The sequence below is a fragment of the Rhinolophus sinicus genome, linkage group LG12 (genome assembly GCF_036562045.2).
Source record: "Rhinolophus sinicus isolate RSC01 linkage group LG12, ASM3656204v1, whole genome shotgun sequence".
In the NCBI taxonomy this organism is placed as follows: Eukaryota; Metazoa; Chordata; class Mammalia; order Chiroptera; family Rhinolophidae; genus Rhinolophus; species Rhinolophus sinicus.
Window position 1 is genome coordinate 19,628,518 of NC_133761.1, and position 15,927 is coordinate 19,644,444.

Here is a 15,927-nt window from a genome sequence, read left to right on the forward strand (position 1 = left end):
TCAGTCCTGAGAAACTGCTAGCCCATTTAGTTGTCTTCCCTTGTTCTCACAGTAAAACAAAAGATGGAGTGATTTGAGTCTCAAATCATTATTCTGGAAAGCAAAATGTCCCAACTGTTGGTCCACCATGCAAATGATACTCCTGGAGGTGCCAAGACAACTGTTGTCTAGATGCTAACCATCTAAACAAGGCTAGTCTATTAGACTCTTTCACATAAAGCTGTCATACCAAATCTGCACAATTACAGAAGCATTCTTTTTCATTGTTTAATTGTGTTATACCTTAATGCTTATAAAATCAGATGACGGGATGAGATAGAAGTGAGGTCATATTCAAGCTATATCTATGAATGCTGTGTTGCTATGTTGTAGTTTGCTAACTCTCAGTGCCTCCATTTTTTTAGAATCTAGAAAATGAATAATAATGGAATCTGGCTCACAGGACTTTTGTGAGGATTTAATAAGATGATTTACATAAAGCCCTTAGCAAAATGCCTGGTTTGTAGTAGGTTCCGGTAAATGTTAACTACTATTATTCATTTGAAAAGATTTTACTCTGCTTACAAGCAAAACATTTTTATAGCTATATTAATGTTGACTTAGAATTATCTCTATTCATTTTCATTGTTAAAGTAAAAGGTACATCTGTGAACATTAGGCAAAACTGTGTTTCACTTGTACACAGAAGAGAATGAGAAATATAATACCTATACTTAAATATCCCCAAATTTCAGGTTAATACCTGCTTTAGCTTTTTTTAAAAATAATTATATATAAATGCAAAGTATTTGAAATTCTAGTTTCTATAATTATATATCTAGTTATTGAGCTTTAATGGAATAAAAAAATCTTGTAAGAAATGATGTTATATTCTCATGAACAAAAAAAATATTACTAAAATAGTTTAATACTCATGAGGAAGAGTGTGTCTTGGAGTGAGTGTGTGTGTGTGTGTGTGTGTGTGTGTGTGTGAAAAGGTAAGAGAAGAATGAGGAGTGGAAGTTTTGTTCTTTTGTTGGAAGAGAGATTATTTAGAAACAAAAAATAAGGTCGAAATCAATATGGGTTTATTTGGATATGGAAGCTATAAAGGTGATTACTTCAGAATCCATTACTTAAATACTTAAGTCCCAGTACTTAATGGTTTTATAAATTACCGTTTATAGCTACTACACATTTAAATATTCAAGGTTGTAGAGAACACTAACTAAACTCTGGGTCGTAAATAGTAAATACACTACAGACAGGCCAGATGAAATTCTCAGTCATGTCCACTTGCATAACTAACAGGTATCTCAACATGTACAAAATAATCTCTTTTTTTTTTAATCAACCTTCAACATGCTTCTACTGCAATCTTATGTTTCTTAGGAAAAAATCTGTTCTTTCAGTTTCTCAGGTGATATTTTCAGTAATTTTTCAACTCATGTCTTTCATATTTCCCATCCATTCATCAGCACATTCTATTAAATCTACTTTAAATATAAACCCAGAATCTATTTGTCCTAATCACCATCATAGCCCCACTGGTCTAAGACACGGTCAACTTTACCTAGTCATTGCAATAGCTTCCAAACCAGTGTCTCTGTTTCCACCCATGCAACCAATGTTCTATTCTCCCTAAAGATCAGATAGTATTGCATTTCAGTTTTAGGAATGCTCAAGTAACTTCCCCTTGCGCACACACTAAGCGGAAGTTTTTCAATGACCTACAAGGCCAGCTATGTCACAGGACTCATTTTCTACCACTGTCTCCTTCTTAACTCTGCTACAATGTTCTCTCATTGTCTTTATTGTTAAGCCCATTTTTGCTTTAGATGCTATCAATTGCTACTCCTTTAACGTGAATATTTTCCCCCAGATAGTCCCAGATAGCAGCTGCCCTCATTTTATTCAAGTATCTAATAAAATGTCACTCCACAGAGTCCTTTCTTGGTAACTATATAGAATAGTTACCCCTTGCACCACTTGTGATGCAACCAACTTTGTTCGATTTTTCCCTAAAACACCCTATACTACCTGATATGTAGTACTTAATATGTTTATAGTCATTCTTTTCTCCCTAATAGAGTACTCAATCATGGAGTTTCCCAGGGAGAGTGTAATGCAGGGTCTTCCTGCACCCCAGTCGCATTGGCAGGCGGGAGAGACACGGGATGTAGGATCAACACAATCTGTAATGTAATCCGCTTGCTAACTGAACTTGCTAGCCACAATCCGCTGTCCGCTTCTCTGCCAAACAACCAACCCCCTAGCGTAGCCACAGTAGTTATATCAGTGGCCAATGGCCAACTAGTCACAGCTGACGGCCATCTACTATCCAAGCCAGAACCTTTCCACATGAGGCCTAGAGCCTGGAAACTGCTCTCTGGGACTCTGTCCCCACAGAGAGGACTTTGTTGCTGTAATCCCAGCAACTCAAGTACCATATATGGTATAAGTACTCCGTAATTATTTTTCAATTAAAAAAAAAATCAATGTGAATGATTCACATAAAAAGAGTAGGAATAATGGACAAACACAAGTATTAATAATAAACATAAGGAAAATAAGTTATAAATGAAAAAGTCTAAATATAATTTGATTTTTAAGAGAAACCTGGAAGGCATTTAGGTTATTCCTTAAAAATTAATGTGCTTAATATTTTGCTTACAAAATAAAATTTAGTTAACATCAAAGAAAAAAAATAAAGACAATATAAAGCTTTTTCTGACCATTTATAAAATTATGTTGTTTCCTTCCCAGGAAAAAAGTTTGCAATACTGAATTATGCACTTCATTCCTCATCAAAGATGTGAGTAAACTATAGCACATCCAGAGAACGAACTAGGGGTTTTCAGAGTAGGATTGGTAGACAATCTGCATTAAAAGCAGCAAGACTGACTATCAAAGTCCAAACTCCAGCCCTTATCCAGACTTCCTGATAATTGAATTTCTGAGAAGGCAGTCCATGAACATTCACTCGTTTTAAATACAATCTCCCAGCTTTTATTTATGCACCCTTCAACTTGAGTCATACTATATTATATAAACATCAGTCATTGGACTTGTGTTGGCAAAAGCCTACTTGCTAAAAAGAACCATGTCTCTGAGCCAACATTCCAAGCCTTATTATCTTATATTAAGGTATGAGATGTAAATTAAGAAATCATTTTATTTTTTAAACATTTGATGTAATTAATCATTGTGAAATTTGGTATTGTAAATGATAATAAATTTGGTTTTGATTTAGTAAAAGCATATTTTTACATTTGGGTTGTGTTATTCTCATCCAACTAAAAATATTAACTAATACCACCAAGAAAAAATTTAGTTATTTGTAAAAATGGCTATTTCTATCTAATTCTATAAGGAAGAAATGTGGATATGGGGGAAACTTTATAAAATTGCTCTTGGGATATTTTTTATTTAGATATCACTGAGTCTTGCTGCATCTAGGAGTATATAGCCAAAAAAAAGGCCAAGCTACATAAGACTTTTATTACGTATAAATTCTGAGTAAATAAGCATTGCAAAATGTTAATTTTAAATAAAATTTATCTCTAAATGAAATGCATACACGATCTAATTTGAATGTGCTTATATAAAGCTAAGCTATGGTATCCCTTAACAAAACTGACCAATCAAATAAATAAAGCAGACTAATAAATATTTTATAACAAAAATAGAAAAAGTAAGCAATATTTTATAGATATGCTTGACACATGTAACAACATAGATGTAAGTGGTGAAATTATAATGAGCAAAATAAGCAAAAAATAAGACAATGTACATACATTGTGATATCATTTTTAAAGTTGCAAAATGATGAGTACTAAATAATATAATTTTAGATATATATATATATCAATTGATGAAAATATAAAATGTAACATAATAAGAACAATGGTTATTTGGGTGTTGGGGAGAGACAGACAAGTGATAAGGCAGTAATAAAGATGTAGTATCTAAATATAGATAAGCTATGATAAATTAATAGTTCCTAGTTTGGAAAATGGATTTATATGCTTTCACTAAAAATATGACTTTCTGTCAAAATTTATCTCTATGAGATTAAATAGTAATTAACTGATATAATTAAATTGTGCTTTTATTAAAAATTGTTTGATTTTGGAATATATGGGCTGGCATTCTCAAAATTATAAAACAGAAACAAATTTTAGGATGTTGAAAGAGAGTTACCTTGGAGATGGTACAGTATTTATCTCAGACACTGAAAACCAGCCACTGCCAAACATTGCATTCACAAAGAAGCATAATCATTTAAAAAGAATAATGGCAATAAGTACAGTAACAAATTGTCAAACAACAGCAACAAAACCCATCCAGCCTTAAATGAATATATTCAGGGATTACTTGCTTTTTACCAAGATGCCTACTCTGGAAGATCCCCCCAAAAATGTAAATTTCTCTACAATGAATATTTATCAATAAATTAAAGATATAATTTATTAGTACAATACAATAATTTCTACAGAAAAGTTCATGTTTCCCCCCTTTGTTTTCATTTATTATATTGATCCACTTTTGAAATCACTGTATATTCTAAGTACAGTGCTCAGGATGTAAGATAATTCGCTGTCTTATAAATAACCTTCTAATTAACATGGATCTGCAGCCAAGGAAGAGGCAGTATTCACCCAAAGGGAATTTATTCACATCAAAAGGAGACAGATGTGTGTTCTAACAAAATATTTGAAGGTAAAAGATATTCGATACAAATAAATTCATGCCTATGGTGTACATGATTATGTCCTTCTGAAAGGAAAAACAACCTGTTTGTTCCGTGAATTAGGGTAAAATTGTGCAGCACCTTGAGCTGCTTTCTGCTGGTAGGAAGGGTCCTTCCAATCTTATTTTCAGTGTAGGGTACTTAATATGATGAAAAACTATTCGTCTGAATGTTTGTCTGGACCTAATTTAATAGTGCCAAATCATTTCTCCCATACTATAATCATGCTGGTTAGGATGAAATAGGTAACTAAAACTAAGCATGTATATGACAATATTTTATTGAATAATTTAAATATCTGTTAGAGCTCTCATATACTAAGTTCTTAAAATGTACCAGAACTGTTGTAAACAATTTGTACATATTAACTCTATTAAATCTCAATATTCCGTGAGCTAGCAATCCTTATCTCTATGCAAAGAAGAGGAAAATAAGTCACAGGTGAGTCAACTGTGCAAGTTTACACAGCTAGTAAGGAATAGATATGAGATCTGGAGTTATTTTGTTTAATTGCAGACCCTAATCTCTTAACCATTATGCTATAATACATCAAGGTCTGTTAAACTATTATGAACTGAAGGATTAAATATATGGTAAGGTTAACACAACGCATGACATGGGGAAGACAGACCTTGAGATTATAGAACACTATTATGCATCCAAAATAAAAATCAAAATTACCGTATTGTTATACACATATACTTATTAAACAATGACAGATATAAAACAATTCTGTATTATGGTTAGAAAACACTTGAGTTCTACAGCCTAAGCTTTGTAAGCATAGAACCAATAATGTGCTTTTATTCTGATCTTGGGATAAACTCTGTTATAATGCTCTTTTGTGATCCACTGAAATGGGTACAGAATTTTTCAAAAAACTATCCTTACACATTGGGTTAAATCAATACCAGTGAAGAATTGAGGTTCTTATACTACATAAAAATGATGGGAGAAAAGAAAAATGAGTCATTTGATTTTGATTCTTTCTAGTGCCCTGCTGGAATAGAAATGGTGATAATATTTTCATATAATCATACATTCATAGATGTATGCAGTCATTCTAAAAAATCTTTTTTTATCCTATGAAACAATAAGAATTCCCCCAAAAAGAAAAAAAAGGAAAAATTTTATTCTATGTCAAATAGCAAGATGAGGGGGGAAATCACACTGCTTCAGCCTTAATTGTCAGAGTCCAGAAAGCTTGATCTTAGCCTGTGTATATTCTGTATGTGTATATATATATACTTTGAGAAAATAATCATGTAGATTTCAGGTCCTAGAGCAGGGGTCAGTAAACTATAGCCCAAATGCCTAGAGTGGCTTTCTGCCAGTTTTTGTTATGCATGGCAAGCTAAGAAAGCATTTTTTACCACCAATATTAAAAAAAAGAAGAAGAAAAAAAGAAATCAAAGTATAAAATTGTGTGACACATTAAAATTATGGGAAATCAAGCTTTAGTGTATATAAATCAGGCTTTATTTTTTAAACACAGACACTTTCATACTTTATGTATTGTCCATGGCTGCTTTTGCACTGTAAATATGGAGTTGAATAGTAATGAAAGATGGTATGGACTGCAAAACCCCAAATATTTGCTATCTGTATCTTTATGGAAAGGTTTGCTGTCCCTCACACATACTACCCACATATGAAATATTTACTGGGAAATTATCTCACTGTGTAAATGGAGAAACTCATATTGAAATAATCCTTTTCTGAATAACTCAGTTTACTCTTCTTCATTAGAAATTAAGATGCTGCTCATTTTGAGCAGTGATGGTGGCTGATTATTTCAATCTTCATTTAAAAATAATACTAGTAATTTGTTCTGCCAATATATAGTATTTTGTATTATATATGATATTACACTATTTATTTGTGACATTTATTTTTTTAAATACTTGAACATTTAAATAGAAAGAAATCAATAATTATTTGTCACACATGGGCTATGTCTTTGAATGTAATTTTTTTTAAATCTTTAATATTAAAATAGGTTAATGTTGGGACTAAAGCTAATGTTTGGTGATTTAACTATACCTCAGATTTCCCAAAAGCAGTTCCCCTTCCCGCTGCCCAATTATATTTTGAGACTCCCTTTGCTTGTTTCCTTAGGAGTTTAATATTTTTGCAGCTTACAATATTAAAAATTAAATTCATATTGATGACCTAGATTAAAAACAATTAATATACCCAGGTAAGCTGTTCTACAGTATAAATGGTAACTCTGGATTCTATGCTACAGAAACAATGCTCTTTCTCAGACTTACTATCCATCAGAACATTTTCTGGATTAACTATATGGAAACTTTACTAGCTCTACAGTTAAGGTACACAACTAGGAAAGAGTGGGATATTCATGTATCATTGTGAATAATACATTTTCTTGACTCATTAAGAATCCTACATTAATAAGATGCAATTTAACTAAGAATATGAATAATAAATTGTCTATTTGATTGTTAAAGACTCCTAGTGTAGCCATAACCATTTTCTCTCACTATATATTTTTTTTATTTTTTCACTTTTATTAAATTCATTGGGGTGACCTTGATTAGTAAAATTACATAGGTTTCAAGTGTACATTTCTATAATATACCAGACTATACATTCTTTTCTAGAGCACATGGAATATATATATTTTTTATTTTTAAGGATCTCATTTATATCCATAATTTCTTTTATCACTTTTATATACCTTTGGCTATCCAAAATCTGCACTGGAAGCTCCATATTTCCTCTTGAGCACCAAACCTGTGTCTCCAAGTGTTTGTTGAATATCTCCCCTGAATATTTCATGGACAACTTAATATTGTAATGTACAAATCGAAATACATCTAGTTTTCCTCTCCTTTTCCAAACTTTGTTCAGTATTCTTAACTTCGATGAATCATATCAGTGTCCTCTCACTTTTCTGTAGCCAAAATATTAGCATTATTGTGGACATTTTCCACACTCTCCCTCCTCAATGCCATGCCATGCCTTCTGTCTCACCACACACTGAAACAACTGGACACCAATATTTAATTCATGTTGCTAATCATTGATGTAATGATGGATCCATCAACCCACTTAATCAATATTAATCAAGGGCCTAATATCTACTAGGAATAGATGCTAAGGATAGCTGAGTAAACAGTACCTACAAAGTCCCTCCCTTTATGGAGCATACATCATAATAAAGTTAAACATATGCCTGTCAAGTAAGGTTCTAAAGTTTGACTTTAAAGTATCAGTATGTATGTGCATTGTAAAGCTGTCATCACATAACTGTTTTTCCCCTCCTGTTCCTCAGCAGATTAATTCAGTGTTATGATGGACTTCATGGCAAACCCTATACACTATGGCCAAGTGGAAGCTCTATCACTAGGGTTTAGTTCTGAGATGTTCATACAGCTTCCTTAGTTTGTTTAGCATTTATGTACCAAAGACGTGCTGAATAAAAACTAACTGCGTATCACTGGGCACAGCTGAGAAGAGAAAATGAGTGTGCCAAAGTGTGTTAGGTGACAGTCCTCTTCCAGAAAGATTTTACAGTCTAGAGAATGAAACAGAAATGTATACAATTATGAAATTATTAGAATATGGGATTGGTATCTATATATATCAAGCCAGGCAAACTCAATGTTTTAATCAGAATTATGATATTACGTTAAGAGTTAAACCCCAGTGTCCCAGGAACATGGTCAGTATCAGAATATTTTGAGTCACTAGTGTAGAGAGCAGCCAAAATGAGAGGAAGAACTTTGCATACCGTTCCAGTAGCCTACTGTATGGGCAAACTCTCCATTCTCTAAAATCAAGATGGTATCATTTTGCTTGATTAAAACTATATTTACAAGCAAACATTTCTACATATTTCAAATTTTATTCCTTTTAAAACATCAACATTAGAAATGATATTTTTAAACATTTTAAATGATAATAGACATGTTTACATTAGAACTGAAATCCTATTAACAGTTCTCAAAGTAGTAAAAAATGCTTTTAAAAAGTCTATAAACAGAATATACATTCATTTCAAATAAGTTTGAAGGAATTATAAAAAATGATGTACTAAGCCAGGGAGATATTTTTACTAAATTCCAAGAAGAATTAATTTATATGACTAATAAAATTATTCTAGAAACTCATTTTGGATTTTTAAGCAAAGACATTCTGTGACAGGCAACTTCAACCCATATCATTGAAGAATGGCTACGAACTGCATATAAAAAGTCAAAGAAAGTATACACAGGGGAGTGTACTGCAGTGGAAGAAACACTGCGAGCACAATATAGAAGTATAAGTGATGAATCTGGGAAATGGCATATAGTGACACTTGGCCAGAATTTAATGACCATGAAGGATATGTTGGAAAAGGACAGGAGATCCCAACTTTTACTCTGCATAATCTATGACTCTTTCATTGGCAAAGCACATATTTCCTGTGCAACTATAAGACTCTAAGATGGGTAGCTGATTAGAGTTGGTTTATATATCGCTGGATAAAGGGAATATAACCGTATTTTAAAAATTATTTTGCTCTTTCCAGGTAGCATGATGACTGGCATAAAAAGCTTTAGTAGATCATGTTTCTCTGCTGTAGTAGAAAGACCTTAAAGAGAATTTTGATTGACTCAGCTTGATTGTCCATCTCCAAATCAATTTTTTCTAGCTCAGGGAATGAAGTCCCATTGGTTTGACCTATAGTATAGACTACCACCATACCACTCTACTATTGAAATTGCTCAAATGGCTTGTATCTGTTTTCTACTGATGAATAACAAATTACCACAGTCTTAGAAGCTTAAAACAACACAGTTATTCTCTCATAGTTTCCATGGTCAGGAGTAGAGCCATAGTGTTGCTGGGTCCTTTGCTCAGGGTCTCACACTGCTGAAATCAAGGATTCAGCCAGGCTGCATTTTCATCTGTGTTGAGAGCTTAGCTAAACTACGTAATATCACTATCTTAGTATCCATATGTGTGGCCAAGTGCACTGCAGGGTCCTTGAACTGACACTAGCCCTTGCTTGGAGTACATGCCCTAGATAGCAGTCTCCAGAGCCCCAAGTAAGTATAAGTTCCTGATAGGACTCCTCTAATCTCCTTTGTGATGAGCACTGTACCCTGCTCCCAGGGCCTTCCTCTTGTGCGTACTTGATAAGATCTTATTGAATGCTTACCAAAATACTGCCCTTTCTGGTTTGAACTGACCAATCCAACCTCAGCCTGGGAACCCCAAGCTCTCCATCCCATAGACCCTAATACAGGTATGTGCCCCAGGTCCTGTGTGCTCTGTCTGCCTACCCTACCTTGACTTTCCTACCACAGTAACCCTGGAGGCATGCTAAATAGCTCCTCCAGGACCTGTGAGTAATAAAGTTCTCTATTTCACTTTCCTTTGTGGTCTATTGTTGAACCTTTGCTCCCCATCAACATCCTGAGGCTCTACCAAACAAATGTTAATTCAACAAAGTCACAGTAGTCAGGAAACTAAGGAATAATCCACCTCAAGATGAGTCAAGTCATTGACAGATTTCATTTCTTATGTTTGTTAGTATTGAGGTCTGTTTTCCTCATGGTCCTCAGCCAGGGACCAATCTCAGCACGTACTTACTGCTTATAGTTTGTTTCCATGTGGCCCTCTAAACACAAGAGACTTCTTCAAAATGTGCAAAAGACTTTTATTTTTTTGATTTTTATTTTTTCAATTTGCTACTCCTTGCTGGACCTCATACCATTCTTGAAAGTTCTATAATAATTTCCCACTTTTATCATGAGTTATTTAAAATCTTTATTTAGAAATCAAAGATAGTATCCACGGTGTTCTGAGACGACTTTCCATCCAGGCTCACTTTTTTTTTTTTTTTTTTTTAATTATCAGCAAAAGAATCCTTCTCTTAGTGATCTTTTTCTTACAGTCACTTTTCCAAAAACAATGCCTCATTTGTAGAAATAAACTTTCACAACATTTACCACCTAGGCTAGTCCAGCAATCTCCATCTCACTGATTAAAAGCATAGTCCAGAGGTGAATGGTATAAATATCTTTCTATTGACAAAAGTAAGAAGACCATTGAGGAAATGGATACTTTCCCAAAGTTCTAAATCAAAACTATTATCTGTATTAAGTATAGTTTGAAGACTACATTTAAAGTTTTAAATCTTCCTCTAGAGTTATTGTTCCCTTCTGGATTAACATCAATATTTTAGCACCCCATTAAAATAACATTCTTAACAATGAACATATTGTTTCTGACATAATAAACACTGTAAAAGACAGTGACTGAATTACTTTCTTCAATATAGTAAGGCCTAATTTAATATAACTCTTTTACACTGACATAACTATTGCATAGCTTGTGGTCAACTACAAATCTCAAATATTTTAAATACGTTCTCTGTTTAAGACAGGTCTCAATATCCTACACTTACAAAACAGAATTTTCTTATCCAATACAAGATCTAACAGGCATGTTTGCCAAGGTAATTTTTGTTAGTGTAAGTTCAATTTTCTTCAGAAATGTAATTTATCCATGCAGATTTAACTAACTTTACCATTTTTTGTCTACAAATATGAAAAATATGCCTTCTACATCTTGATTTCCAATCATTGATGGAAATGTTGAAGAGTGTAGGTTGGAGGGCAGAATCTTTGGTATGCACATTACTACAAGCCAACATCATGTTGACATCATTTTATTAATAAACACTGAGAATATATTTTTCATTTATAGCTAAAACCATTTAATGATATTAAATATGTCAATTCATAGGAGACATTATTGCAAGCACCACTAAAATCAAGGTAAAACATATGTATGAGTCCTCTCTAATGGTCTTCTAGATAGCTACATTAATTCCTTTCCCTTCATCAGGTTTTTTTTTATTTTTTGCTCAAATGTCCTCTATTCAGTAAGGGTTTCCATGGTTACCCTATAGTTATGTTCTAATTTATCTTTATTTTTACACTTTATATATTTAGTTGTCAATTACTCTCCCGTCTTAGAATACAAGCTCCATGAGTGCAAGGATTTGATTTTCTGTCTTTTTGTTTTTGTTTTATACTTGTGTTTATTGAATCTAAGCAAGTGCTTGGAAATAATAGACACTGATGAATATTTGTAAGTGGATGTGTATATTATTCTTATTAGTCATAATAGTCTAAAGAAATTGTGTCATATTAACAAAATGTGTTTGAATAAAATCCTGATTATATTTATGGATCATTATTATTTTATAAGATGACATTTCTTTAATCACTCCTTTCAGAATTTTCCTCAAAGCTTAGAATCAGTGTATTTATTTATTTATTTTGCAATTTCTATTCCCAGTCTTTTTCCCATTGCTTTTTTCCAGACAATTTCTTTTATATTTCATCAGGTTTTCAATTCCTTTAGAAAATTATATAAAAGTTTAAATCAAAGTACGTTTTCACTTATAAAACTGACAAAAAGTCATGCAAATCTCAAAACAGGTTTAAAATATTTCTCCGACTGGATTTTGCAAAGTACTTGATGATGTTATCTTGTCTCATAAGTTTCCTAGCTTATGGTATTATCGTAGGCATAGAATATGAAAATTCACCTAAATATTAAAACTTCTGTTAAAAATACATTAATAAGCAAAGAAATGTCAACATATTCTTTTCTATAACCAAGATTAATATTAACATTCAGCTGGTGAAATTACTCATAAAAAGACATGTTAAAACATTTAAAAATGCTAGAAGAGAGCCTGCAATTACTATAAAGGCACATCGTATTTCCCTGAAAATAAGGTCTACCCTGAAAGTAGCCCCAGTTAAGATTGTCAGCTAGACAGATGCATTTAGCACGTATGACGATGTTCCAGAAGAAAATGGCATGACTGTATTTGAATAGGGTGTCGTACATGAAAAAATACTACATCCCCTGAAAATACACCCTAATGTGTCTTTTGCAGCAAAAATTAACATGAGACTCAGTCTTATTTTCGGGGAAACACGGTACTAAGAACCTTGCTGTATCCTACTTTAGAAATTAAATTTCAAGAACCATTGCTCATGAAAGTAAAAAAAATAAAAATAAAAATCACTATACAAAACTCATTTTAGTTCAGTGCCAAGAATTAATTAAAAATAATTTCACATTTGACCTAAAGACCCTTGTTTTTTGGATTACATCTGTATAGATATTCATTGGTCTCTATTATTCTCAAATTGCCTGTAAAATTTAATGAATTGTCTTGTTGTAATATCAAATACATTTTTTAACTCTACTAATAGTAGTGCCTACTCATGGGTTTTATGATACATGACTATTAAGAATTCCCTATCTCCTAATCATTAATTAACTGCATTTAAAGAGGTATTATCAAGATAGTCCTTATTTACTTCTGGATTAATATATAACAAAGTTACTCCTTAAGGGTACATATCTTTATTTATTGTTTTTATAATAGTGTTCGCTCTCTCCCCTTAACTACCATTATATCCCAGCATACAGCCTGTTTTCATCCATTAGGAAAGCAGTAAACAAAAGAATATGCTCACAAAATGTATGGCTCCTGGCTTTGCCTAAACCTTGAGATGACTCTGCTGGATATACTTGATTACTTTGCTACTACTCCAAAAGACGAAAAATCCTCAGTGGAACAATTCTAGGTAGGCATCTTACTATTACATCCTTAATAATTTTAATATCTAGCTGGGGATCAATTTTTCACTTACACTTGATCTTCAAATCTTGGGTTCCTCCACTTTTACTTCTCTATTCATCTTTTTTTTTTTTTTTTTTTAAATCTCTAGGACATTTTTTTCCCCAAGATGCTTTTTGAAAGATAGTAACTTGGGTTGGAATTACTTAAAACTCAACCCATTACCTCTAAAAATAGCTAAACTTTAAAAGGAATATTTAATTTGTGTATGCGCATTTAGAATCATCACAAAAGGATATGGTATGATGTCATTCTAAATTATGTAATTACATTTTCTTTGTTTTTCCTCAACAATTTTATTACCTTTCAGCAGAACAATTTTGAAATTAAGGAACAATAATTTCAACATTCATGATTTCCCCATCTCATTTAAATTTCACATATGATTTCTAAATTGATAAGGGCTAAATTCAGTCTGTGACATGACACTAACAATTACATCTTAGGTTAACCACAGTTCATTGGAAAATTTCATCATTGAATCTTTGGAAGACTTACTTAAGAGTTCAGTTAAGATAGTCCATGGCATGTAGTCCAGTAATTCTACTAAATCACTAGACTGGCAGTCCCACTATATTTTGTTAATCTTCCTGAAGTCACTGTCTCTCCCTGAAAATATAATAGGAATGTCATACGTAGTTGTTGCTGAGGGGAGATCAGTGGTGAAGATGGTGAAGCAGATAAATGCTGTGCTTGCCTCATTCCATGAACACATCAAAATTACAACTAAATTACAGAACAATCAACCTGGAGAAATATTTAAAGTCTAGCTAAACTGAAGTTTTAAAGCTAAGGATATAAATCAGAAGCCACATAGAAACTGGTAGGAGGGGCTGAGACCCAAAACGGGGTAGCCCCAAACCTCCATGCGGTAGTTGAAACTCGGGAGAGATATCTAAGCCACAGAGGTTCTCCACTGAGGATTAAGAGACCCTAGCCCCCACAGCAGGCTCCCCAGCCCAGAGTACTGGTTCTGGGAAAAGGAGTCCCCACGACTTCTGAAAATTAATGGGGATTCTGACCGCCTGTGTAGGAAGGAAGGCTGTGGGAAACCCAGACATCCTCCTCAAGGACCCACACAGGCACTTATTTGAACTCCAGTGGAGGGATGGTGACTCTGGGGGCATTGGAAACATATGGGAAGAGACTGATTTGTGTAACTTTGGGGCAAGGACTGGAGGGACAGTCCCCATTTTCCCTCCTGTGCAGCTGGATGGCAGGCAGGCACCATCTTTCCTGTGTTGAGGCCGTGCCCACAGGCCAAATCTGAATCTCATTGGTCTGGTGAGTTAGGCTCCCTCCACCCTGCTGACTCACTGAGACCCTGCCTCACCCAACTTGCATACCATCAGAGGCTTTATCAGCAACTGAACCTTATTCCGTGTTTCCCCGAAAATAAGACCTAACTGGAAAATAAGCCCTAGCATGACTTTTCAGGATGACATTCCCTGAACATAAGCCCTAATGCGTCTTTTGGAGCAAACATTAATATAAGACCTGGTCTTATTTTCGGGGAAACACAGAAGCTGGCAGGTAGCAGCAGGCCTCGGAGTGTCCTAGCTTTTTGCAGAGCTACCCCAGATCCATTACTGGGGCAGCTATCCACAGTTTTTAACATGCCTTCTCCCACCTGCCTCCAGGTACAGCAGATGCAGTGACAAACCATGGATTGCTTTGTAGCTCCTACTAGGCACTCCCTATTGGTCATAGGTAGTAGCTGACCTGAGCCTGCACTGGAGTCCCTCCCAAGAGGCCCCAGAATGAATATACTTGGAGGTGGCTTCAGATCACAGCAGAGTACCACTCAATTAGCACCATGAGTGGCACACACAAAGGGCGGTCCCAAAAGGCACCAGAGCCCACTGGGGTAAATCCTGATCTGTAGGATAAGACCCTGCACAGCAGCCCATAAGCTGTGGACATGGCCAAAACCCACAGCCAGTCAGCCTGAGGGTCAATATCACCCACTGACATGCCAACAGTAATCAAGGCTCAACGATAATAGGTGGGCACATACAACCCACAAAAGGAATACTCCTGGAGCACTTAACTCAGGTAAGCAGGGAGACTGTGCCACTGGAACCCACAGGACCCCTACTAATAAGGCCACTTAGCAAGACTGGGAGATACAGCAACCCTCCCTAATACATAGAAACAAACACAGAGAGGCAGCCAAAGTGAAGAAACAAAGAAATACATCCCAAGTAAAAGAACAGGATAAAACTCCAGAAAAAGAACCAAACAAAATGGAAGCAAGCAACCCCCAGATACAGAATTCAAAACAATGGTTGAAAGGATGCTCAAGGAACTTAGTGAGAACTTCGACAAAGAGATAGCAAGCACTAAAAAGGACACAGAAACCATAACAAAGAACCATTCAGAAGTATAGAATACAATAACTAACATGAAGAATGCACTAGAAAGAATCCCCAGCAGCCTAGATGAAGCAGAGGATCGAATCAGCAATTTGGAAGACAAGGTAGCAGAAAACACCCAATTGGAACAGCAAAAA